Source organism: Somniosus microcephalus, chromosome 11 (genome assembly GCF_052327205.1).
Source record: "Somniosus microcephalus isolate GS21.2 chromosome 11, FLI_Smic_1.0, whole genome shotgun sequence".
In the NCBI taxonomy this organism is placed as follows: Eukaryota; Metazoa; Chordata; class Chondrichthyes; order Squaliformes; family Somniosidae; genus Somniosus; species Somniosus microcephalus.
In genome coordinates this window covers 160,210,390-160,237,281 of record NC_140997.1, presented here as the reverse complement: position 1 = coordinate 160,237,281, position 26,892 = coordinate 160,210,390, and positions in this window count along the sequence as shown.

Here is a 26,892-nt window from a genome sequence, read left to right as displayed (position 1 = left end):
ACAGGTGTCATGAGTCAAATTTGAAGTGGGCATCCCTTGTCTCCCAAGAGCCAACCCTTAAGTCTGCTTCCTGGAATGTAAAGGTCTGGGATGTTGGACTGCCGCAGTATGAAGGCATAGTAACAGCACACAGGGAATTGGCGCAGACCTGCGTGAACCTCTTCTTGTTGTTGCACACCAGCTGCGCATTGATGGAAGAATATCCCTTGCAGTTGATAAAAACTCCTGGTTACTGTGGTGGTGTTTGAGTCCGAGTGCCCACTCATTCTGGCTATTTTTATCACAGGGGACATTTACATAACTCCCTGGCAAACAATCCATCCATCATGTGCCTTGAGCATTTCTGTGCAGCAGACTGCGAGACCTTTGAGATGTCTCTGGTAGCGCTCTGGAAGGAATCAGAGGCAAAATAGTTGAGGGCGGTGGTCTCTTTCACAGCCAGTGGTAATGCATGGCCACCAGTTCCAGCAGGGAGCAGGTCTTCTTCTAGGAGGCTGCAAATGTCTGCCACCATCTGACATGATAACCTCAGCCTGCGGATGCACTGCTCTTCCGAGAAGTAAAGGAAGCTGAGCCTCTGTCTGTAAACCCTGTTACATGGGTAGTGCCTCCTGCGACTTGGCCTCCCTCCTGTACACCTCTCTCCTGTGCTCCTCTCTCCTGTCCACCTCTCTCCTGTCCACCCCTCTCCTGTGCTCCTCTCTCCTGTGCTCCTCTCTCCTGTCCACCTCTCTCCTGTGCTCCTCTCTCCTGTCCACCTCTCTCCTGTCCACCTCTCTCCTGTCCACCTCTCTCCTGTCCACCTCTCTCCTGTCCACCTCTCTCCTGTGCTCCTCTCTCCTGTGCACCTCTCTCCTGTCCACCTCTCTCCTGTCCACCTCTCTCCTGTGCTCCTCTCTCCTGTCCACCTTTCTCCTGTCCACCTCTCTCCTGTCCACCTCTCTCCTGTGCCCCTCTCTCCTGTGCACCTCTCTCCTGTATATGTGCTGTTCCCAACACAGCATGTCATCGCTGCCATGGCTGGTGATGGTCTTCCTCTTCTGATATGCTGTCAAACACATTCAAGCACCTCCCATCCTGATCTTGTCACTTTGAAAGCCTCCAAATTATAGAAAAAGCTTTATCAACGCAAGAACTCTATGCCAAACGTTGGCCAGAGGTAACTGAGACACCAGCTGTAAAAGTGAGCTTTTATTCAGATGGGGCAATCACAGGTTTAAATACCAACCTGAAATGTGTCTCAATCTCGCCACCATTTCACTGTTCACTTTCCCAAGCCCTGGAGAACCCATGCTGGAGATGTTAATTTTAAAGCTAAGTAAAATTCAATTGAAAAAGACCTGCACTAATTAAAGCCTCGACTTCAGCGAGTAGGTGACTTGCAGGCATCCAAATGTACTTCCATTACAGTTGGGCACATGGGAGCCATTTTAACTACCCACCCGCCCCAAACCACCCATTCTTGGGGGTTAAAATGCCCCCCAGTAATTCATTACACTAACCTTGCACTAACCTTAAAGGGATATCATCTTCACAAAGAACTGTTTGTAATACTTTTTGGATGTAGGAAGAGGGAACAGACAAAAAAAGCAGGGTAATTCAAAATGTCACACAACAACAACTCAATTCAGTTCAATTCAATTCAATTTTATTTGTCCTATATGCAGCAGACGTGTGTACTGCACAATGAAATGCTGATTTTTACGAGTCCTCCCAACATTGGAATAAATATGGCATAACAATGATAAAAATACTAATAGAAATACAATAATAATAAATAAAACAACAGTAATAAATAATAATAAATTATACGTTCATGAGTCTTATGGCCTGGGGGTAGAAGCTGTTTTGAAACCTGCTGGTACGAGACCGTATGCTTCGGTATCTCTTACTGGACGGGAGCAGGGCGAAGAGGTTGTGGCTGGGGTGGCTCGCGTCTTTAATGATTCTCAGGGTCTTCCCCCGACACCTCTTGGGGTAGATATCCTGGACAGCAGGTAGTTTAATTCCTATAGTATGTTGTGCAGCTTTCACCACCATCTGTAGAGCCTTGCGGTCTGTGGCGGTGCAGTTGCCATACCAGGTAGTGATGCAGCCGGACAGGATACTCTCGATGGTGCACTGGTAGAAGTTGGTGAGAATCTGGAGGGCCATTCCAAATTTCTTCAGTCTCCTGAGGAAGAACAGGCGTTGGCATGCCTTCTTCGTTACAACGTCGATGTGATGTGACCACGTTAAGTCCTCCGTAATGAATACACCCAGAAATTTGAAGCTGCTGACCCTCTCCACCTCAGCCCCTTCGATGTAGAGTGGGGTGTGTCCCTCCCCCTGCCGCTTCCCGTAGTCCACGATCATCTCCTTTGTTTTGCTGATGTTGAGGGAGAGGTTGTTGTACTTGCACCATTCTGCTAGAGCTCTTACCTCCTCCCTGTAGCCTGTCTCGTCGCCATCTGTGATCAGGCCTACAACGGTAGTGTGTCATCAGCAAACTTGATGATGGAGTTGGAATTGTGCGTGGGCACGCAATCGTGAGTAAACAGGGAGTATAGAAGGGAGCTGAGCACACAACCCGTGTTCAGGATCAGTGTTGAGGAGGTGTTACTGCCTATTTTCACCACCTGGGGTCTGCCCGTCAGGAAGTCCAGGATCCAGTTGCATAGGGAGGTGTTAAGTCCTAGCTCACTGAGCTTGTTGACAAGCTTGGAGGGGATAATGGTATTGAATGCTGAACTATAATCAATGAACACCATTCTCACATAGGTGTTCCTCTTATCCAGGTGTGAAAAGGCACTGTGCAGTACAGTGGCGATGGCATCATCCCTAGATCTTTTTGGGCAGTAGGCAAATTGGAGTGGGTCCAGTGTGTCAGTTAGTAAGGAGTCGATGTGGGCTTTGACCAGCCTCTCAAAGCACTTCATGATGACAGTGCTATGGGGCAGTAGTCGTTTAAACAGGTTATTTTTGTTTTTTTGGGGACTGGAGTAACCGACGTCATCTTGAAGCAGGTGGGGACTACAGACTGGTACAGTGAACGGTTGAATATATCCGTAAACACGGCTGCCAGCTGGTCAGCGCATGCTCTAAGGACACGCCCAGGGATTCCATCTGGACCGGGTGCTTTGTGGGTGTTCACTCTCTTAAAAGTCTTGTTCACGTCAGCCACGGAGATTGAGAAGACCCGGTCGTCCTGAGGCGTGGCCGCCCTTGTAACAGGCCAGTTGTTGTTGGTCTCAAACCGGGCGTAAACAGTGTTAAGCTCGTCCGGGAGAGAGGCAATGCTTGGCATGACACAGCTGGGTTTCCCTTTGTAACAGCTGGGTTTCCCTTTGTAACTTGTATTTATATAGCGCATTTAACGCAGTAAAAAATGCCAACGCGCTGCACAAGAGTATTTTTAGACAAAAAATTTGACACCGAACCACATAAGGAGAAATTAGGGCAGGTGACCAAAAGCTTGGTCAAAGAGGTAGGTTTTAAGGAGCGTCTTAAAGGGGGAAAGAGAGGTAGCGTGGCGGAGAGGTTTAGGCAGGGAATTCCAGAGCTTAGGACCTAGGCAACAGAAGGCACGGCCACCAATGGTGGAGCGATTATAATCAGGGATGCTCAAGAGGGCAGAATTAGAGGAGTGTAGATATCGCAGGGGGTTGTGGGGCTGAAGCAGATTACAGAGATAGGGAGGGGCGAGACCATGGAGGGGTTTGAAAACAAGGATGAGAATTTTGAAATTGAGGCGCTGCTTAACCGGGAGCCAATGTAGATCAGCGAGCACAGGGGTAATGGGCGAACCAGACTTGGTGCGAGTTAGGACACGGGCATCCGAGTTTTGGATCAGCTCAAGTTTACGTAGGGTGGAATGTGGGAGGCCAGCCAGGAGTGCGTTGGAATAGTCAAGTCTAGAGGTAACAAAGGTTTCAGCAGCAGATGAGTTGAGGCAAGGGCGGAGATGGGCGATGTTACGGAGGTGGAAGTAGGCAGTCTTTGTTATGCTGCGGATATGTGGTCAGAAGCTCATTTCAGGGTCAAATATGACACTGTTGGGATCGACAGAAAACAACAGGCTGAGACTTTCTTTTGGTAAAGGACAAAACGTGTCCTGCTTTTATCACATCTCCACATGGACTGAAAAACCTCAGCCCCGTGCAGGGTTACAAGCAGGGGCTGATGAATCATCACGTAACCCGACACTCTTAAAGGGCCCGACACTTTTAAAGGGACCCTGCACCAATAACCCAACCCAGCATGTCCTCCTTGGGAGCGGTCCTGAGTCCCAGCATGACCCGCGGAAGTCTGTCGATCCAGCCATCGTCCCGGAGGCTGGCTCAGAGCGCGGCCTTCATGGAGCGATGGAACCATTCGCACAGCCCGTTGGCCTGAGGGTGGTAAGCTGTAGTGCGGTGGAGTTTCAACCCAAGGCCTTGGGCGACGGCGTTCCAGAGCTCTGACGTGAACTGGGGCCCCCGGTCGGAGGAAATGTCAGATGGGGCGCTGAACCAGGCGACCCAAGTGCTGATGAACGCCCGAGCTACATCGGCAGCCATCATCGAAGACAGCGGGACGGCTTCCGGCCATCGGGTGGTTCTGTCGACCATTGTGAGGAGGTGGGTGAACCCGCGGGAGGGTGGCAGGGGCCTACCAAGTCCACGTTAACGTGGTCGAACCGCCTCTCGGGTACTGCGAAAGGCGCCAACGGGGCCTTGGTATGGCGAGGTACCTTGGAACATTGGCATACCACGCAGGTGCTGGCCCAGTCGCGCACGTCTTTCCTGAGCCCATGCCAGACGAACTTGGCCGCCACCAGTTTCTGCGGCGGCTTCCTGCCCGGGTGGGAAAGATTATGGATGGCGTCGAATACTTGCCGTCTCCACCCTTCGGGCACGACAGGGCGTGGCTGCCCAATGGAGACGTCGCACAGGAGTGTGGTGCGAGCAGCGTCGAACGCGACATCTGCAAGTTGAAGGCTCATGACCGCCGTTCTGTAGGCCTGGATGTCATAAGAACATAAGAACATAAGAAATAGGAGCAGGAGTAGGCCAATCGGCCCCTCGAGCCTGCTCCGCCATTCAATAAGATCATGGCTGATCTGATCCTAACCGCCAATCTACTATCACAGAACCATCTCCTGAATCTAACAGAATTAGACACACGAAATAGGAGCAGGATCAGGCTACACAGCCCCTGGGCCCGCTCCGCTACCCACAGGGCCGTGACCGATCCGAACCTGGACTCATGTCCAAATTCCTGCCCGCTCCCCATAACCCTTTATTCCCTTTACTTCTAGGAAACTGTCTATTTCTGTTTTAAATTTATGTAATGATGTAGCTTCTACAGCTTTTTGGGGCAGCATATTCCATGGACCTACCACCCTCTGAGTGAAGTAGTTCCTCCTCATCTCAGTTTTGAAAGAGCAGCCCCTTATTCTAAGACTATGCCCCCTAGTTCTAGTTTCACCCATCATCGGGAACATCATCCCTGCATCCACCCGATCCAACCCCTTCACAATCTTATATGTTTCAATAAGATCGCCTCTCATTCTTCTGAACTCCAATGAGTAGAGTCCCAATCTACTCAACCTCTCCTCATATGTCCATCCCCTCATCCCCGGGATTAACCGAGTGAGCCTTCTTTGTACTGACTCGAGAGCAAGTATGTATTTTCTTAAGTATGGACACCAAAACTGTATGCAGTATTCCAGGTGCGGTCTCACCAATACCTTGTACAACTGAAGCAATACCTCCCTATTTTTATATTCTATCCCCCTAGCAATGAAAGCCAACATTCCATTGGCCTTCTTAATCACTTGCTGCACCTGCATACTAACCTTTTGAGTTTCGTGCACCAGGACCCCCAGATCCCTTTGTACTTCAGTACTTTCCAGTTTCTTGCCATTAAGATAATAACTTGCTCTACGATTTTTCCTGCCAAAGTGCATAACCTCACACTTTCCAGTATTGTATTCCATCTGCCAAATCTCTGCCCACTTACTTAGCCCGTCTATGTCCCCTTGCAGGTTTTTTATGTCCTCCTCACTCACTACTTTCCCTCCCATCTTAGTATCATCTGCAAACTTTGATATGTTACACTCGGTCCCCTCCTCCAAATCGTTAATATAGATTGTAAAGAGTTGGGGACCCAGCACTGACCCCTGTGGAACACCACTAGTTACTGATTGCCAGTCCGAGAATGAACCATTTATCCCAACTCTCTGCCTTTTAGATAGCCAATCCTCTATCCATGCCAGAATATTACCCCCAATCCCGTGATTTTTTATCTTAAGCAATAATCTTTTGTGTGGCACCTTGTCAAATGCCTTTTGGAAGTCTAAATACACTACGTCCACTGGTTCCCCTTTATCCACCCTATATGTTACTTCCTCAAAGAACTCCAACAAATTTGTCAAACATGACTTCCCCTTCATAAAACCATGCTGACTTTGTCCTATTAAATTATGATTATCCAAATGTCCTGTTACTGTCTCCTTAATAATGGACTCCAATATTTTACCTACCACAGATGTTAGGCTAACCGGACTATAGTTTCCAGCCTTCTGTCTACTGCCCTTTTTAAATAAGGGCGTTACATTAGCAGTTTTCCAGTCTGCCGGGACCTTTGCTGAGTCCAGGGAGTTTTGGAAAATTATTACCAATGTATCCGCAATCCCTACCGCCACTTCCCTCAAGACCCTAGGATGTAAGCCATCAGGTCCAGGTGATTTATCCACCTTGAGTCCCATTATTTTACCGAGTACCACTTCCTTAGTGATTTTGATCGTGTTTAGCTCCTCCCCCCCTATAGCCCCTGTTTGTCCAGTGTTGGGATATTCTTAGTGTCTTCTACTGTAAAGACTGATACAAAATATTCATTCAGTTTTTTTGCCATCTCCATATTTCCCACCATTAATTTCCCGGTCTCATCCTCTAAGGGACCAACATTTACTTTAGCCACCCTTTTTCTTTTTATATAACTATAAAAACTCTTACTATCTGTTTTTATATCTTTTGCTAATTTACTTTCATAATCTATCTTTCCTTTCTTAATCAATCTTTTTGTTATTTTTTGCTGTCTTTTAAAGTTTTCCCAATCCTCTATCCTCCCACTAGATTTGGCTACCTTATATGCCCTTGTTTTTAGTCGAATACTATCCTTAATTTCTTTACTTAGCCATGGATGGCTGTCTTTTCTTTTGCACCATTTTCTTCTCAGTGGAATATATTTGTTTTGGAAGTTGTAAAATAACTCCTTAAATGTACACCACTGATCATGTATCGTCTTACCCTTTAATCTATTTTCCCAATCCACTCTACTCAATTCCACTCTCATACCTTCATAGTCTCCTTTATTCAAGCTTAGCACGCTTGTTTGAGATCCAACCTTCTCACCCTTGAATTGAATATGGAATTCAGCCATGTTATGGTCACTCATTCCAAGGGGATCCTTTACTAGGACATTTTTAATTAATCCTGTCTCGTTACACAGGACCAGATCTAAGGTTGCTTGCCCCCTGGTTGGTTCAGTTACATACTGCTCAAGAAACCCATCCCTAATACACTCAATGAACTCATCCTCAAGGCAGCCCTGCCCAATTTGATTTGTCCAATTAATATGATAGTTAAAATCCCCCATAATTATAGATGTTCCCTTATTACAAGCCTCAACTATTTCCTGATTGATACTCCGTCCAACAGAGTTGCCACTGTTCGGAGACCTATAGACTACGCCCACAAGTGTTTTTTTCCCCTTATTATTCCTTACCTCCACCCAAACTGTTTCATTATCCTGATCTTTTGACCCAATATCATTTCTCTGTATTACAGTGATTCCTTCCTTTATTAACATAGCCACCCCACCTCCCCTTCCTTCCTGCCTGTCTCTCCTGATCGTTAAATAACCTGGTATGTTTAATTCCCAGGCATTGTCACCCTGCAGCCATGTTTCTGTAATGGCCACAAGATCATGCCCGTATGTAGTTATTTGTGCCATTAACTCGTCTATTTTGTTACGAATGCTACGTGCATTCAGATAGAGCACTTTCAAATATGTTTTGTGACACTTAGTTCCTGCTTTTGCCCTTTTATTACTTTACCTCCAGGTCGGAGGCCTGGTCGGCCGCCATGCGGGTGTAGTCGACTCCGAGGTGTACGACGCTGGCGACGGCTCGGGAGAGGCAGTCGGTGACGGGGTTGTCTTTCCCAGCCACATGCTGGATGTCCGTCGTAAATCCTGAAATGAAGGCCAAGTGGCGTTGCTGACGGGCCGACCACGGCTCGAAGGCTTTGGCCATGGCAAAGGTCAATGGTTTGTGGTCCACAAACACTGTAAACGGGCAGGCCTCCAACAGGAAACGGAAGTGTCGGACAGCGAGGTAGAGGCCGAGGAGCTCGCGATCAAATGTGCTGTACTTCCGCTCGTTGGGGCGCAGCTGCCGGCTGAAGAAGGCGAGCGGCTGCCAGGTGCCATTGACCCACTGTTCTTGGACGGCGCTGACCGCGTAATCCAAGGCGTCGGTGGTGAGAGCGATCGGCGCATCGGGCAACGGGTGCGCCAGCATGGTCACGTTGGCCAGGGCTCTCTTCGTGTCTGTGAAAGCAGTGTCCATCTCATCAGACCAGTTGACGGTGAGTTTGTCGGGCTTGCCTTTGAGGGCCTCGTAAAGGGGCCGCATAAGCTGGGCTGCTCGGGGGACGAAACGATGGTAAAATTTCACCATGCCCAAAAACTCCTGTAGGGCCTTAATGGTGAGGGGCCGCGGGAAGTCCATCACGGCCTCCACTTTCGATGGGAGTGGCACCGACCCATCCTTCGTGATGCGGTGCCCGAGAAAGTCGATCGAGGACAGCCCGAACTGGCACTTGGCTGGGTTGATGATTAGGCCGTGTTGGCTGAGTCGTTCGAAAAGAGTCCGGAGCTGGGACACATGTTCCGTCCTGGAGGCGCTGGCGATGAGGATGTCATCCAGGCATACAAACAGGAACGTCAGGTCCCGTAACGCGGTGTCCATGAGGCGTTGAAAAGCCTGTGCGGCGTTTTTGAGGCCAAATGGCATGCGGAGAAATTCTAATAGCCCGAACGGGGTGATCACCGCGGTTTTCGGAACGTCCTGCGGCCGGACGGGGCCCTGGTGATAACCTCGGACGAGGTCCACTTTCGAGAATACCACTTTCCCGGCCAGGCGAGTGGAGAAATCCTGGATGTGTGGGATAGGAAAGCGGTTGGGGGTAGTCGCGTCGTTGAGGCGCCGGCAGTCTCCACACGGGCGCCGCCTGCCGCCTGGTTTCAGGGCGATGTGGAGGGGCGAAGCCCACGGACTGTTCGACCGGCGGATGATGCCGAGGCGCTCCATGGTGTCGATCTCGGCTTTGGCGATGGGGAGCTTCCCCGGGTCGAGGCGCCGAGCACGGGTGTAGATGGGCGGACCGGTAGTCGAAATGTGGTGTTCTACCCCGTGTTTGGTGGCGGCAGACGAGAACATGGGTCTCGTAAGGTCCGGGAACTGGGTGAGGAGACGGGAAAACTCGTCGGAGGCCGCGAGTGCGCTGGACAACAGCATCGTGCTGGACCCGCTGAGGGAACACGGGAGCGAGCTGAAGGTTTCAGCGTTGATGAGACGTCGGTTCTTGACGTCCACCAAAAGGCCATTGGTGCAGAGGAAGTCAGCGCCGAGGAGGGGGGTGAACACTTTTGCTGTGACAAAGTCCCAGGTGAACCGTTGCCCGCCCAAACAAAGCGCCACGTTCCATGTCCCGAAGGTGCGGATGGAACTGCTGATGGCGGCTTCGAGGACGGGGCCGTGGTTCCCCCCTTGGATGTCTATGGATGACGCGGGCAGGATGCTCACCTGGGCGCCCATGTCGCAAAGGAAACGGTGCCCGGAGTCAGAGTCAGTAACAAACAACAAGCTGCCTGAACGGCCGACAGCCATAGCAACCGACGAGTGGTCTTTAGTTTGCTTCGACGCAGGAAAACTGCATGGGGGCCGGCACCTCCAGGCATTGGGGCCGAACTGCGCATGGTAGAAGCAGAGGCCTGAGGGTTGCCGCCGTTGGGCTGTATCAGTTGGGGTAGGGCTCCGCGTGGCCGCGCAGTGCTGTTGTCCGGCGGAAAAAAATTGGTCGACCTCCTTGGCCAGGTCACGGAAATCGGTAATAGAAGAGTTGGCTAGCGCCGACCGTACCTGACCTGGTAGCTGCTGGAGGAACAGTTCCTTGAAGAGGAAACACGGCATGTGTGTGCCCAGGAGGGCCAGCATGTGGTCCATCAGCTCCGAGGGCTTGGAGTCGCCAAGCCCGGGCAGGGAGAGGAGCCGGCGAGCGCGTTCGGCTTCGGTGAGGCCGAATGTCCGTAGAAGGTGCGCCTTAAGCGTGCCGTATTTGCTGTGCTCTGGGGGGTTTTCGAGCAGGTTCACGACTCTGGCCACGGTGGAGCTGCCGAGAGCAGAGGCAACTTAATAGTACCTCGTGTCGTCCGCGGTGATGTTCCGGATTGCAAATTGAGCTTCGGCCTGGGCGAACCAAGCGGCAACCTGTTGTTCCCAAAACTCGGGTAGTTTGATGGAAACGGCATTCGTCGCCATTTCAGAAGAGGCCTTTGGAACCATCCAAAGGAGCAGCGGGGTCACCAATGTTGGGATCGACAGAAATCAACAGGCTGAGACTTTCTTTTGGTAAAGGACAAAACGTGTCCTGCTTTTATCACATCTCCACATGGACTGAAAAACCTCAGCCCCGTGCAGAGTTACAAGCAGGGGCTGATGAGTCATCACGTAACCCGACACTCTTAAAGGGCCCGACACTCTTAAAGGGGCCCTGCACCAATAACCCAACCCAGCATGTAAATACCACAGCATTGCTATACAAAGTGAATTGTGTTAGGTACATATAACAGCATTGGGTACACATTGTGTTATTGTCCCTTTGTGGCCTCCGCCACAACACCAAGGTTGCGAACAGTCTGGCTCAGCCTCAGACAGTTGCTAGGGAGAGGGATGGAGTCAATGGCTAGGGATCAGAGTTTGTGGCGGGGACCAAAAACAATGGCTTCGGTTTTCTCAATATTTAATTGGAGAAAATTTTTGCTCATCCAGAGCTGAATGTCAGACAAGCAGTCTGACAATTTAGACACAGTGGAGGGGTCAAGAGAAGAGGTAGTGAGGTAGAGCTGGGTGTCGTCAGCATACATGTGAAAACTGATGCTTTGTTTTCGGATGATATCCCCAAGGGGCAACATGTAGATGAGAAATAGGAGTGGGCCAAGGATAGATTCTTGGGGGATACCAGAGGTAACGATGCGGGAGTGGGAAGAGAAGCCATTGCAGGTGATTCTCTGGCTACCACTAGATAGATAAGAATAGAACCAGATGAGTGCAGTCCCACGCAGCTGGACGATGGTGGAGAGGTGTTGGAGTAGGATGGAGTGGTCAACCGTATCAAAGGCTGCAGACAAGTCAAGAAGGACAAGGAGGGATAGTTTGCCTTTGTCACAGTCACAAAGGATGTCATTTGTGACTTTGGTGAGAGCCGCTTCGGTACTGTGGCAAGGGCGGAAACCTGATTGGAGGGATTCAAACATGGAATTGCGGGAAAGATGGGCACGGATTTGGAAGGCGACAACACATTCAAGGACTTTGGAGAGGAAAGGGAGGTTGGAGATGGGGCGGTAGTTTGCAAGGACAGAGGGATCAAGGGTTTAATTTGAGGAGAGGGGTGATGACGGCAGATTTGAGGGAGAGGGGGACAGTACCTTAGGAGAGAGAACCATTAACAATAGCAGCTAACATGAGAGCCAGAAAAGGAAGTTGGGTGGTCAGCAGTTTGGTGGGAATAGGGTCGAGGGAGCAGAAAGTGGGTCTCATGGACAAGATGAGCGCAGAGAGGCCATGAGGGGAGATCGGAGAGAAACTGGAGAAAGATGTGAGTTCAGGGCTAGGGCAGGGAGGAACCTTAGAGGAAGTTTGGCCCGGTGGGCTAGGGAATGAAGGGAAGTGGCAGAGGCAGCTGAACAGATGGTCTCAATCTTAGAGACAAAGAAGTCCATGAGTTCCTCACACTTGTTATCGGAGGTGAGGGTGGAGAAGACAGGAGAGAGGTGTTTAAGAAGAGAATAGGAGCTGTAGGGTTCTCAAAATTCCCACATTCCCCAAAGTTATGGATAAAGGGACCCTGTATGGACAAGTTATTAAAAAAGGGTACCCAAAATGACTTCTGTAACCTCGTGACCAAAAGTACAGGATTTTAAAAGCAAGGCCCTGCAGAAAAGGCAGGCACTTTTTTTCAAACCTGAAACGAAACTTAAAATGCATGAATCTGTGAAGAGACTTTGTGGAGCCAGACAGCTAAAGCAAACACAGAATATGCATTCATTCACCTTGAAACAGATCAAGTTAGAATGGGCCTAAATCAAGGCCATTAGGTTTCTGCATATTTAATCGGTAACAGCTCACAGTAGCCATCAAGTCAGGATGGGGACAATTAAGTTTCATAAATGACAAACAGCCAGGACATCGAGGCCATTAAGCATGGAGACAACCACTCCAGAAGTCGTTAAAATAAATGGCTGTAATCATTTTCAACGAGCCCGCCAAAAGTTAGACAAAGGACTGACCTGATTTGACGTGCAGATAAGGAATGAAGAACGGGTATAATTGTAGTCCCATCAGTGGTGATTGCTCTTATCTCTTGCTTGTGGCCTTGGCCTCCTGCCTCTTGTTCTCGTGCCCTGGCCTCGTGGCGGGTTCTCTTCTGGCTCCCCGCGCCGCTCAACACCAAGGACGCCCATTACACCGGGGCCAAATGTGGGAGGAGAACGGAACCCGATTCGAAAGCACACAGGACACACAGGCCACAAACGGGCAGACGAGACGAGACGAAGAATACGGTAAACCGATAAAGGGCAGAGAAGAGCAGCGGAAAGACGCATTGGGGGACAAACGCCTAGTTATAAGCTGGCTTTGAAGAATAAGTTGGCGTTACATGCATGGAAGGTAAAACCCCAGATCATAGCCCAGTTTAAGAATAAGCTGGCGTTTGAAGGATGGGTAGCAAAATCAATACAAACGTCCTAGTTATAAGCTGGCATTTGTTACATGGACAATAAGAGCCCAGTTTAAGAATAAGCTGGTGTTTGAAGCTTGGGTAGGAAAATCATTAAACTGTAAAGACCACCAACCGACCCCCAACTGCAGCAATACCGTTGACGACTGCCCGAGGAAGAAGAAGAAGACCCATCGTGACTCGCCGATGACGTTAGCTGAGGAAAAGGAGGGTGCTTCGCACAAACAACTTCAGCGCCGCGCCCTGTGACCACGTGGCGACGAGATACCCCAAAGGACAGAAAGAGTGAACCTCAAAACCAACCCAGTTAAAGCAACAGGTTTCGATTGGTGAGCATGAATTCCTGGCCCCGCATAGATTTTATTAAAACAGAATTGAAAACCTAATCTAGTTAGGTATAGGGGTGGGATAAGAATAAGGGGATTTTTAGTGTATTAGTTTCCCTCGATGTGCCATGTGTTTCCCATTCCCATATAAGTGTAATTGTTTATGCCTGTATTCATATCAGTAATTCTCAATAAGATTGCGTTTTATTCTGCTTTTAATAAAATTTTGGTTTTCTTGCACCAAACCACTTGCCTACTCGATTTTCTGTATCGCCGCCTGTACCTAAGTCCGGTGTCTTGAACCCAGGGGTGTGGGAGCGATTCGAACCGCTCAGAGACAGTCAGAGGTGAAGCTGACTGGGCACACACCACCCCCTACAGAAATGGTGACCGCGGCAGGACTCCGGCAACAGGGGTGCGATACAGTAGACAATGGTTCGGATGAGCAAACCATGATGGAGGAAAGGATTTCTGATTATGTGTTTAGCAAGGTGAATATCATAAAGAAGTGAATCACCACTCTGTTGAGGGCTGGGAGTCCGGTAGATGCAGCAGCTAAGTGGGCAGAAGGGAGGGAGCACAAGAAATCCCTAGAGAAGGCAGTCTGGCTGATGTGTTTCAAAAAGCAGGTCCAGCTTCTGGACAGGCTCTTTGCAGCACAGGCAACCGAATTAAAGGAGTCAGCCCTGGAGATCCAGGTTAAGGCACTAGCAGGGGAAAAGTTACTGGTAGCATTGCAGGCCCTGAATCAGGAAAGGTTACATTTAATGGGAGAACATAAGGTCAAGTTGGAATACCTACAGTGCCAGGTCACCGAAGCCAAGTGTAGTGGGTGGCGGGTGGCGCGTGCGCCCAGTCAGTTATGCCCCTGACTGTCTGTGAGCGGTTCGAATCGCTCCCGCGCCCCTGGGTTCTAGACACCGGACTTAGATACAGGCGGCGATACAGAAAACTCGAGTAGACAAGTGGTTTGGTGTAAGAAAAACCAAGATTTTATTAAAACAGAAATGAAAACACAATCTTATGAGAAATTACTGGTAGTGTGGCAGAGCCACCAGGGGAGCTCTGATCTAATGTACATAATTATCTTTAACAAATTATTAGCTACAGAATGAATCTGTATCTTTGTTCATATCATTGCATGTACATAGCGCGGTCCCTTTAAGAATGAGACCAAACGCGATGACGTCATCACGTTGATCACGTGATCCTCCAGCGGCGGGAAAACGTGATGACGTCATGACGCCAGGCTGGGGAGCCGTCCTAGCCAGTCCTCGTGGAGCCTGCAAAGAGTACAGACCTGTAATGTAGTTCTCCTGTGTTTTCGTTTTAAACTCTGTTGATTAGTATTAAACATCGTTTGTTTGATAGACTGACTCGACCTCAGTCCATTAGTTAGGAATCTAGCCATTCCAACAGTGGTGACCCCAAATTTTCGTGAACAATTTTCGCGGAAGAAGCGAAGCGCGACGAAACATGGAAGCGAACTCCATGGCTTTGAAGCTCCCACAGTTTTGGGAACAACAGGAGGCCTCCTGGTTCGTCCAAGCAGAAGCACAATTCGATCTCCGAAACATCGTTGCGGATCAGACCCGTTACCTTTACGTGGTCTCCGCACTCGACAGCTCCACGGCCTCATGGATCATCAGCCTGCTCGAAAACCCCCCGGTTGACAGCAAGTATAATACTCTTAAAGCACGGTTAATACAGGTCTTCGGGCTCACGAAGGTGGAGCATGCCCGCCGGCTACTTGCTTTGCCCGGGCTTGGCGATTCCAAGCCATCTGAGTTAATGAGCCAGATGCTCACGCTCCTTGGCTCAGAACCACAATGTTTCCTCTTTCTGGAGTTATTCCTGAGTCAACTACCCGAGCAGGTTCAGACTGCCCTCGCCAGATCGGAAGCCACAGATTGCGCAGCACTTGCTGCAGAAGCAGATACGATTTATGCGGTCACGCAGCAATCCTGCGCCGCAACGAGGCACCCCTCCCCCGCGAACGCCGCCCCGACACCTCCATCCCCCGGCTTGTGTTTTTACCACGCCCGTTTCGGCGTGAAAGCCAGAGGCTGCCGCCTTCCCTGCAGTTTCGCGCCTTAAAAAAAACCCGACATCAACACCAGCAGCAACTCCAGAAAAGGAGGACCGAGTCTGAGGGACGTTCCGCGGCCGCAATGGCGATTGGAAATTCCGGGAAGCTCCTCTACATTACAGATTCCCTCTCAGGCCGGTGCTTTTTATGCGACACCAGGGCACAGTGTTGCATCCTTCCTGCCTCAGCACTCGATAGTCAGTCTGGGATGCACGGCCTCTCCCTCGTGGCAGCTAATGCCGGGGCCATTCGTTCCTTTGGCAAACGGCGGGTCCAGGTGTGCTTCGGCGGGCAACGGTTTCAGTGGGAATTTATTACAGCCAAGGTTTCGCAAGCCATCCTCGGCGCGGATTTCTTATGCGCCAACAGCTTCTTGGTGGATGTAAGAAATCGTCGATTGGTCAACGCGGCCACCTTCCACTCCATCCCTTGCTTCCGCAGTTCCGCAACGTCGCACACTGTCTCCTGCGCGTTGTCCTCGCCGGACGAGTTCACTCGCCTATTAGGTGAATTCCTGGCGCTGACCAAGCCCACTTTCTCCTCCTCGGCCACTAAGCATGGTGTTGAACACCACATTACTATGACTGGCTCTCCAGTTTACGCGTGAGCTCGGCGCCTGGAACCCGGCAAGCTCGCGGCTGCGAAGGCAGAGTTTGCCACGATGGAACGGCTGGGGATTATTCGCCGGTCGAATAGTCCCTGGTCCTCGCCTCTCCACATCGTCCCGAAGCCCGGCGGTGGATGGCGGCCATGCGGGGACTACCGACGCCTTAATGATGCCACTACTCCCGATCAGTGCCCGATCCCGCATATACAGGATTTCTCCGCCCATTTGGCGGGAAACTCAATCTTCTCCAAGGTCGACCTCGTCCGTGGCTACCACCAAGTTCCCATACACCCGCAGGACGTCCAGAAAACGGCCGTCATCACTCCCTTTCGACTGTTCGAGTTTCTACGGATGCCATTTGGGCTCAAGAACGCCGCACAAGCTTTTCAACGACTAATGGACTCAGTCCTGCGGGATCTTCCCTTTTTATTTGTCTACCTTGACGACATCCTGATAGCCAGCTCTACCAAGGAGGAACACGTCTGCCATCTCCGCACCCTCTTTCGGCGCCTCAGCCAACATGGCCTCATAATCAACCCGGCCAAGTGTCAGTTCGGCCTACAACAGATTGACTTCTTGGGCCACCACATTACTTCAGAGGGCGCAATTCCACTGCAGTCAAAGGTCGAAGCAATTACGGCATTCCCAAGGCCGCAGTCCACCAAGGCTCTTCAAGAATTTCTGGGCATGGTGAATTTCTACCACCGCTTTGTGCCCAAGGCAGCATGACTCATGCAGCCCCTCTACGAGGCCCTCAAAGGCAAGGCCGGAAAGGATACAATAGCCTGGATGGTTGAAATGGACAACGCTTTCGACAACACAAAAACCGCTCTAGCCAATGCAACTATATTGGCGCACCCTCTGCCAGGTGCCACCATCGCCCTTGCCACCGACGCTTCCAACTATGTCATAGGTGCTATGCAGGAACAGTGGGTCAATGGGACGTGGCAACCACTGGCATTTTTCATCCGCCAACTCCGGCGCAACGAACGCAAATACAGCACTTTCGACTGGGAGTTGCTGGCGCTGTTCCTGGCTATCCACCATTTCCGTTTTTTGTTAGAAGGACGTCCCTTCACTGCGTTTGTAGATCACAAACCACTGACCTTCGCCATGGCCAAGACCGCCGAACCGTGGTCGGCTCGACAGCAGCGACAGCTAACTTTCATTTCAGACTTCACGACAGACGTCCAACACATAGCTGGCAAGGACAACTTGGTAGCTGATTGCCTTTCTCGCGCGACCATACGGGCGGTCCAGCTGGGCATCGATTATACCCTCATGGCTACCGATCAGGCATCCGACCCTGAAACACAGGCGTATCACACCGACACCTCTAGCCTCCAACCAACTGATGTGCAATTCCACACTGCAGGCACCTCGTTACTCTGCGATGTCTCCATGGGCGATCCCCGCCCGATCGTTCCAGTCGCCTGGGGCCGCAAAGTTTTCGACGCCATACATGGGCTTTCACATCCTGGTGTGAAGGCATCTCAAAAATTAATGTCGGCTAAGTTCGTCTGGAGAGGAATGCGTAAGGATATCCGCGACTGGGCTAACACCTGCGTCGTCTGTCAAATGTCTAAGGTGCAACATCACGTTAAGGCCCCATTGGCCACGTTCGCAGTACCAGAACGTCGATTCGACCATGTCAATGTGGACCTCGCCGGGCCACTTCCACCGTCGCAGGGGTTCACACACATCCTCACCATGGTCGATCGGACTACTAGATGGCCAGAGGCAATTCCTCTGGTGTCTACTACGTCCGCTGATGTCGCCAGAGCATTCCTCTCCTCGTGGGTCACACGTTTCGGTGTTCCGGCGGACATTTCTTCAGACCACGATCCACAGTTCTCTTCCGAGCTCTGGAACGCTGTGGCCCAGGGTCTCGGCACCAAGCTTCACCGCACCATGGCCTATCACCCGCAAGCAAACAGTTTGTGCGAACGTTTCCACAGATCGTTAAAGGCATCACTGAGGGCCAGCCTCCAAGGTGCCGGATGGATGGATAAGCTTCCGTGGGTCATGTTGGGTCTCCGCACGGCACCCAAAGAGGACCTGCAATCGTCCGCTGCGGAGCTCGTGTACGGCCAGCCACTCCGCGTACCGGGAGATTTCCTGCCGCTTCCAACTGAGCTGTGGTCCGCAGCTGAACAACTCAGCAGCCATCGGGAAACAGCCAGGGCTTTTGCGCCTATCCTAACTTCGTATCACGGCCTTCCATCTTCACACGTACCAGCGGAGCTAAAGAATGCTGAATTTGTATTCATTCGTCATGATGCCCATAGGGATCTGCTCAAGGCCCCTTACGCAGGCCCTTTTCGCGTACTGGAGACAGGCGACAAGAGTTTCTCTGTAGACATTGGTGGTAAACCCGACCACATATCCATTGACCGTCACAAACCGGCACACCTGGACATCGACCGGCCAGTAGAGACTGCACAGCCACCACAACGTGGTCGACCTCCCGCGGCATCCGCGCCAGACCGAAGGCTTCCATCCGCCAGCCCGCTCGCTGTTCAACAACGTCCACTCCAAGAATACAGGAGTCGCTCTGACAGGCTTGTCAGACCTCCTCGTCGATTGACTTTTACTGTTAAAGACAATTCTGGGGGGGGGGCGCATGTGGCGGAGCCACCAGGGGGACTCTGGTCTAATGTACATAATTATCTTTAACAAATTATTAGCTACAGAATGAATCTGTATCTTTGTTCATATCATTGCATGTACATAGCGCGGTGCCTTTAAGAATGAGACCAAACGTGATGACATCATCATGTTGATCACGTGATCCTCCAGCGGCGGGAAAACGTCATGACGTCAGGCTGGGGAGCCGCCCTAGCCAGTCCTCGTGGAGCCAGCAAAGAGTACAGACCTGTAATGTAGTTCTCCTGTGTTTTTGTTTTAAACTCTGTTGATTAGTATTAAACATCATTTGTTTGATAAACTGATTCGACCTCAGTCCTTTAGTTAGGAATCTAGCCATTCCTGCAGTAGAACAATTACAGGCATATAACAATAATTATATTTATACAGGGAATGGGGAACACACGGCACATTGAGGGAAAAACAACTACATTAACAATCCCCTTATCCTTATCCCACCCCTATACCTAACTAGATTAAGCTATGAGGGGTCAGGAATTCATGCTCACCAATCCAAAGCAAAGCCAGCTGTTTTAACGGATGCGGGTTTTGAGGTTTGGTCTTCTGTCCTTTTAGGTACCCCATCGCCACGTGGTCTCAGAGCGCGATGCTGGAGCTGCTGCTGCGACACACCTTTCTTCTCCTCACTAACATCGTCATCTCGTCGCGATGGGTTCTCCTCTTCTTCTTCCTCGGGCGGTCATCGGCGGTAACGTTGCGTCAGCGAAACGGTTAGCAGTCTTCACTGCTTAGATTTCCCTACCCAAGCATCAGACGCCAGTATATTTGTTGTGGCGTGGACACCTGCGTTTATTCGCAGTGTTCAACAAGATTCTTCCCCCCCAAGCGTCAGCTTATAACTAGGCGCTTGGCCTTTATCGATATGTTTTTCGCTGTCCTGCTCTGCTCTTATCGAGTTGTTTCCTCCTTCTTCGTCTCTACTCATTTCACCTCATTTCCTCTGCCCTCTCTCGTGGCCCGGGTGTCCTGGGTGACTTTGGACTCGGGTCTCGTTCCCCTCCCCTGCGTTTGGTATGGATGTCCTTGACTGCTGAAAGCTTACTGCGGGGAGCGAGGAGAGAACCCGCCATGAGGCCAGGGCACGAGTACGGGCGGCGGCAGCCTAAGGCAGAGCAAGAGTCAAGAGCCAAGAGCGATTGCTACTGGGGGCCTACAGTTATACTCCTTTTGATGGCCCTTATCTGAGCGCCAAATCAGGTCGGTTCATTGTTTCAATTTTGGCGGGCTGTTTTAAATGATTATAGCAATCTAAATTAACTGTTTTTAGATGGCCGTTTATCGCACCTAATGGCCTGATGTCCAGGCTGTATTGTCATTAATGCATTCTAATCGGCCTGTCCAGCCTTGATGGCTTCCATAAGCTGTTTCCGATTATTTATGCGGACAAACTAATGGCCTCATGTATAGGCCTAACTGGGTTTGATCTGTCTATGATCTGATGTAATGCATATTCAGTGGAGCTGTCTGGCTTTCAAAACACAACGTCCTTTTCACAGAAACTGCATTTTAAGTTTCAATTTCCCAAAGCTGCTTGTGCTGCTACAGAGTCCAAGCTTTTTTACAATTTTGCAGGCTTTTGGTCACGAGGTGCGGACGCCATCTTTTGGGTACCCTTTTTAAAATGTCCATGCAGGGTCCCTTTTATTAATAACCTTGGGGGAATGTGGGAATTTTGCGAATCTTACAAAGGGTAATGAGTTGAGGTTGCGGGAAAAGAACGCCCGCCTAGCGAGACAAGTGAGAGAACAGGAGGAGAAGGTAAAAGAGGTAAAGGCAGCTTACAAGTTAGCGAGCGAACAGGGGTTTGAAGATGCAGATCATGGCCCCTGCAAGGAACAGATAGAAAATCTGAGCCTGGCCCTGAGGAAGACAAAAGGCATGGTGTGCCTCATAAGCCCAAAGGCAGGCCAGGCGGATTTTATAGGGAACGAGGGGAGAATGGTTCAAACATCACTGGTAGTGCCCAGGGACGACCCCGTTGAGGAACAGGAGGTCACACGACCACCACCTGTAGAGCCAGGCTTCAGTGAGGTCTGGCAGCAAGGTGGGGTGGAGTCAGGGGTGGGAGCGGAGGTGGAACAATCCCCGCAAGAGAGGCCGGAGCCGGGACCGATGTGCCCAGCCCGGCATCGGAGGTTCGGCCCACCCGTTAATGGCGACGACGAGGGACCCCTCCAAAACCAGTTCGTATTACCCTACAGCACCCAACAGCTCAGGGCTATGGTGAGCCATATACCAAAGCTCTCCGAAAAAGGGCATCCCTCGATCCACTTCAGGGAAGTAGAGCAGGCAGCCAGGGTCAACGACTACGATGGCGCTGAGCAGGCCAAAATGCTGCTATTCTCCCTGGAGAGTAGGTTCCTCCAGTCCCTCTCTGACGAGTGTAGGAAGGGGCAGTGCGGGTATGAGGAGCTCAGGGATGAAGTTCTGGAGGCCATGGGGATGAATGAGGGAAGTCCTTTCTCCCGTGTGGAGAAGACCGTCCAGCTCACAGGGGAAACCCTGCAGGCTTTCGCGGACAGGTTATGGCCGGTTTATAGGAGCGCCTGTCCTGGGGCACCTAACCAGGCATTCCTGAACCAGGGTCAGTTGGCCCATTGGCTCCGTTGCCTGGTGGCAAACAGGTCCGGGCCAAGGCGGCAGTCTGGTTCGACCTCAAGAATCCCCAGACCACCGAACTTATGGTGATCAGAGAGTTGACCCTAGCCTATAAGAACGGTAGGGGAACCGATGCACACCTACCCAAGGGGAAGGTGCATGAGGTAAAACCCGGACAGGGTAGGAAGGAGTTGCATCAGGAAGGGATTAACCCTCCCAGCACCAAGCTTCATTGTTACGGGTGTGGGAAGGATGGACACTGGAGGAAGGAGTGCAAAAACCCTTGGAAAGATAACAAGGGAAAGAATTCCACAGTCCCAGCCCAAAAGGCAGAGGCAGGAATCCCTCCCGCCGCAGTCGAGTTATTTTTGGACACCATGAGGTTCCTATTGACCGGCCGGGGGAGAGTAGCAGCCGTTACCGGTGCTCTGACCCCGTCAGCCCCATCCAACCCACAGCCCTGACTAGAACCAGCGCAGCCTGTCGACCTGTGTCCCCTTGAAAATGATGAGGGGAGCAGGCCCTGTGTTACGATGCGGGTGGAGACGGTGCAGGGGAGATATTCGGTGGACACTGGAGCTTCCAGCACGGTGGTCCATTCGGAAGACCCGACCAATTCACCCAGGTCTAACAACGTCCCATTTAGCCGAATGGGATTCACAGGGAACGAGCAGGCTGGGGAAAGGTCCAAACCTTTGGCCATAGATTTAGGATCCCTCCATACCACGTGGGAGGGTAACCAAAAGACCAACAAGGTGGCCAAGCAGGGGGCCAGGGAAGAAGAGTTCTGGGATCCCTGTAGAGCATGCCCGGTAGCCGCAATCCAGGACAAGGGAGGCACACAAGGGGTGGCTTTGACCCCGGACTTAAAGCAGGTCCAAGTCCAAGATCCCGTCTTTAAGGCCGCCCCGGTAAGGAGAAAGAATGGGGAGTGCATAGAAGGCCCGTTCAGGGCAGCGGACGAGACTTTAAGGCAGGCTGCTGGTTACATTAATCAGTGTAAACTGTTTAAGCCCGGGAAAAGAGAACAGCCAGTTGGGGCAAGGTCTGAGGACAGAAATCCTCAGCCTGCAGCGGGAGCAAGTTCACAGACTGCACAGGCAGGCGCTGTGGCTTGTTTAAGGGGTGGGGCCAACCCGCCCACCACTTGGGACACTCCCCCACTCTTCTGGGATATAGATGAGGAGGGACCTGAGGGCGAAGACCCGCCCCTAACCCGGGTTTAGAGGAGGAGGGACCCGAGGGTGAAATTCCCGATCCGGACCCAGATTTGGGACCTGAGGGCGAGGACCCCCAGCCTGCAGCACCAGGCTGCGACGAGTTACCTGCCCCTAGCCCGGGTTCAGGAGAGGTAAAGCCTGAGGATGAAGATCCCCAGCCAGTGGCAGTGGTAAGCCCACAGACCGCACCGGGGGCAGTGGTTCGGGTTAAAGGCCCACCAGCCAAGAAAACCCCACCCACCAAACACCTCAGAAGGTCCCCATGGACGCCCCAGCCAAGGAAACCATTGTCACCGGCTCCCCATTTTAAAGGGACAGCCTCCCGAGTTAGGGGTAAGTCCAAGGACAGAGGTCCCCAGCCAGCAGCCACAGGCTGCGAGGGACTGACAGTACAGGACAGTGCGGCCATGCCGAAGGGAGCGGTGTGCCGCAGCCCGAACAGGGATTAGGCTGGCCGCCCGGAGTCAAGCGGCAGATGTACATAGTTTTGCATAGTTTTAAGTTTATATTGTTAAGTTTGGGTGTTTAATTTAAGTTTAAACACGGTGACGGGTAGTTTTAATGTAGTGGTGGTATTTTTAAGAATGTTTGTATTTAAGTCGAGGTCGCATGACTCGACTATGCTTCACCCAAGCCAAAGAATCTCCTCGGGACCTGGCTATATGTTCTTGTGTCTCTTTGCAGAGAGGATTTCAGGATGAAGGGGGGCATACTCCTACTCGCCCTGATAGGAATGAGCACTGGGAAGCGAGGTGACGTGGAGGACTCCCACATCTATGGGTGCTCGGGAGATAAAGCACCAGTGGTGGCTGCTGGGAGCAGCGAACAAGGCACGGAGGAGCCCGCCATCTACGCCCATGAGGGAAGATGGCCCGGGTGGTTGGGATCCAATTCCACCCGGTACTCCAGCCAGACCGGGTTCACCTACGGGGAGGCCTTCCTCCCCTGCCCCAGCGTACAGGTTGTGGCCTCACGGGTCAGGGTCACTGAGGGGAAACGCGTGTGCCTGACCTGCAGAGGACAGATTCCCCTGGGAAGGTGGTGGTGGCTCAGGAAGCTGAGCACAGACATGGGGGACCATACAGCCGACTGGGAACGAATGGGGAACGACACCCACCGGACGGTCACCGAGACCCAAGAAGGGACTAGCGTATGTTGGGTTAAGTGGTAGGAGTCGGAACAGGGAATCTATGTCTGTATGTGGGGGTCAAAAAGGGCCTGCCCCACAGGCATATCCATCATCTTTTCTGCATCGTGGCAGGATAAGAGGAAGGGGGTGGAATGGGATTCCCACCTACACACCTGCATAGTCCCGCGTTACTCAGCCCCAGTTAAAGCCACTGAGCTAGTGGCACGCGCCCAGAAGCCCCTGCCCATGACTCGGGCAGCAAGGACACACAGAGAAGGGTGCCCCACCACCACCAAGTGACCAGGGAATGGGCTGGTACTTGTACCTATGGATCAGGTACTATACCAGGGGGTACACCACGCGGTAGCCTCGTGATTTTAAATCTCACCGAGGTACACTTACCGGAGTGGTGCCCCAAAGAGACAGAGCAGCTATACCAGGCCCTGTTAAAGGACATGTTTAGAAAGTTTTACGAGTTCGATTTCGCTAATGTAGACAAAATCGAACTGTATACCACACACCATGAGTACTTTGGTAATACGGGGAGACAAAGAAGGGTAGTATGGAATGATGTTTTTACTGCGTTTAACACAGGGTTCTCTGTCATCAACAGTTTGGATGACATAGAGTTGCAGACCCAGATAAGCGGTTTAAAAACACAGTTAAGGAAGATTTTGATGGATGAGAACAAGGTAGTAGGCTTGGAGTTACATGAGGACCAGGCCATGACGGTCCATTTAAAAGAAATTATAGCCGAGCTGGAGAAGCACGCAAAGACTGTAAATGCCCTCATAAGAGAGGACAGAAAGGCTTCTGACCAGGCTGCGCAGAACGAGGTGTGCGTGCTGTACGGGGCATGGTTGCTGGACGAGGGCCGCAGTAATCTGGAGGATTTAAAACAGGGTTTAGTCCCCTCCTGGATCAGCAACAAACACATTCGCAGCCATCCATCTGTTTGAGAATGCATTAAGCCCGTGTCAACTCCGGCTAGCTTCGGAGGCCTACCCAGTCCCAGTGGATTGTGGGCGGTCCAACCACACCATCATGGGTATAGTAGTGAGAATGCCTGTCATGGGTAGGACAGCCCGACCCACACCGGTATTCAGGGTAGAGAACATTGGAGTCATTCAAGGGGATGCACACATTTGTTTCACAGCAGTCCCACCTTACGTCATAAAGTGGGAGCATGCTATGATGGGTACTGACCTCTCAGGGTGCCGGAGCCGGGGAGCAAACATAATACTGTGTCCCCAGCACTTGAACGCCTATTCAAAACCACAGTGTGGCTTTAAAGGTGTTGGCGCAAAACCTATAAATTGTACCATGGAGGCAATGGCACAAGGCCATGTCCCCCCACACGTAGCATATATAGGAAGTGGGACATATTGTGTCACCACAGGCGCACCCCACTACCAGCATGGACAGCATAGCTGGTGTCCAGTAAGTGACAGCAGTTTCTGCTTTAAACCCGAGGCAGAAGTTCAAGTGGCCCAGGAATGAATTGTCCCCATTCCTGAACCCTCCACTGTTCACCTCACTGTAAAAGAGAATTTCACCAATCCGCAAAAGTACGTAGCACATTTCAGCTATGAAATCCCCCCACTCTCAGAACACCTTACCAAGATACTCAAAGCAGTAATAGTCTCACAGAAACATTTCTACACGTTAGAGCAGAAAACAGTAGAGATAGGGGCCAAGATATTGGACATTTTGATTCCACCCTGGTGGGACATTTTCAATAATATAGAGGTCCCTTCGTGGATCAGACTGGCCTCCCACATCCTCGTGGTTTGCCAGCTGGGGATAGTATTGTACCTAGTATGCACTCAGTGCAAGAGAAAAGGTCAAATACTAGAATTCTGAAACCAAAGGACCTGGAAGGTGTTGCGTCCATGTATAATAAGACACAGACTGCGGAGAACGGTACAACAGGTGTTTACTCAACGTGGCTCACACTGCAACTGATCTGTACAGATTACTATTCAGTGCTATATACAGGTGTGGTCACTGCCGGTACTGCAGTATACATGAGCTGTAAAACGTAGTTCCCCCCTTAAAGGTATATACATTACAATTCCTCCCCTTTTAGATTAACAGTACCATAACACTCATTTAACAATTAAATATCAAACTAATTACAATTAACACTTTTAACATGCAACATTAGCTGAAAATAGTCTATTTATTTATTCAGTCTTTGGGGAGGCTTCCTGATCCTTTCTGGATAGCGCCTTTCCCGAGTGTCTTGCTCTTGCTGCGGAGGCGATTCTGGCCCCCTGTCGTCGGTTGGTTCATCAGCTTCCGATGTTACTGTTTCTGGGGTAGATGCGACCTGTACGTCGGGTTCATCACCAGGTACGTATGGGCGAGGCATGGGGTTGACTTGTTCCTGTGACTCTAGGATCTGGTCAGCATGGCATCTCACGATGCTCTCCCCAACGTCCACTGTGTACATTAGTGGGCCCTGCCGTGTGCATATCATTCCTGACTGCCATTTTTCTGTTCGGTAGTCGCGGGCCAAGACTGGTTGCCCTACATTGAAGCTCCTTGTTGGCTTCTCATGGATGTGCTGGAATTGCTTACTCTCAACATCTCTTCGTACGTTTGGTCTGAGCAAATCCAGGCGAGATTTTAACCTTCGGTTAAAGAACATCATAGCTGGGGCCTGGTTGGTGACTGCATGTGTCGCATTCCGGTAGGCGAACAGGAAATTGTCCACCTTGTGCTGCAGCGGAATGCTGTCATTTTACATAGCCTTTATTGCCTTCTTAAAGGTTTGTACGAACCTCTCAGCCAATCCATTTGTGGCTGGATGATACGGGGCGGATGTGTAATGCCTTACCCCATTCTTTTTCAAGAACCTCCGGAACTCTTCGGACACAAACTGTGGTCCGTTGTCGGAGCAAATCTGTTCTGGCAAGCCATTCCTGGCAAAAATGGTCTGTAGGACTGCAATAGTTTTCTCCGTGGTGGTGGAGGACATTTTGATGACCTCAGGCCATTTCAAGTGCGCATCCACGGCTATTAAAAACATTGAGTCCATGAATGGACCAGCAAAATCAATATGCACCCGTTGCCATGGAGATGAGGGCCACTCCCATGGCTGTAGAGGGGCCTGTGGTGGTGCATTTTGGACTTTCTGGCATCCTGAGCAGCTCTTGGTCAGGTCCTCGATTTGTTTATTGATTCCCGGCCACCACACATAAGCCCTGG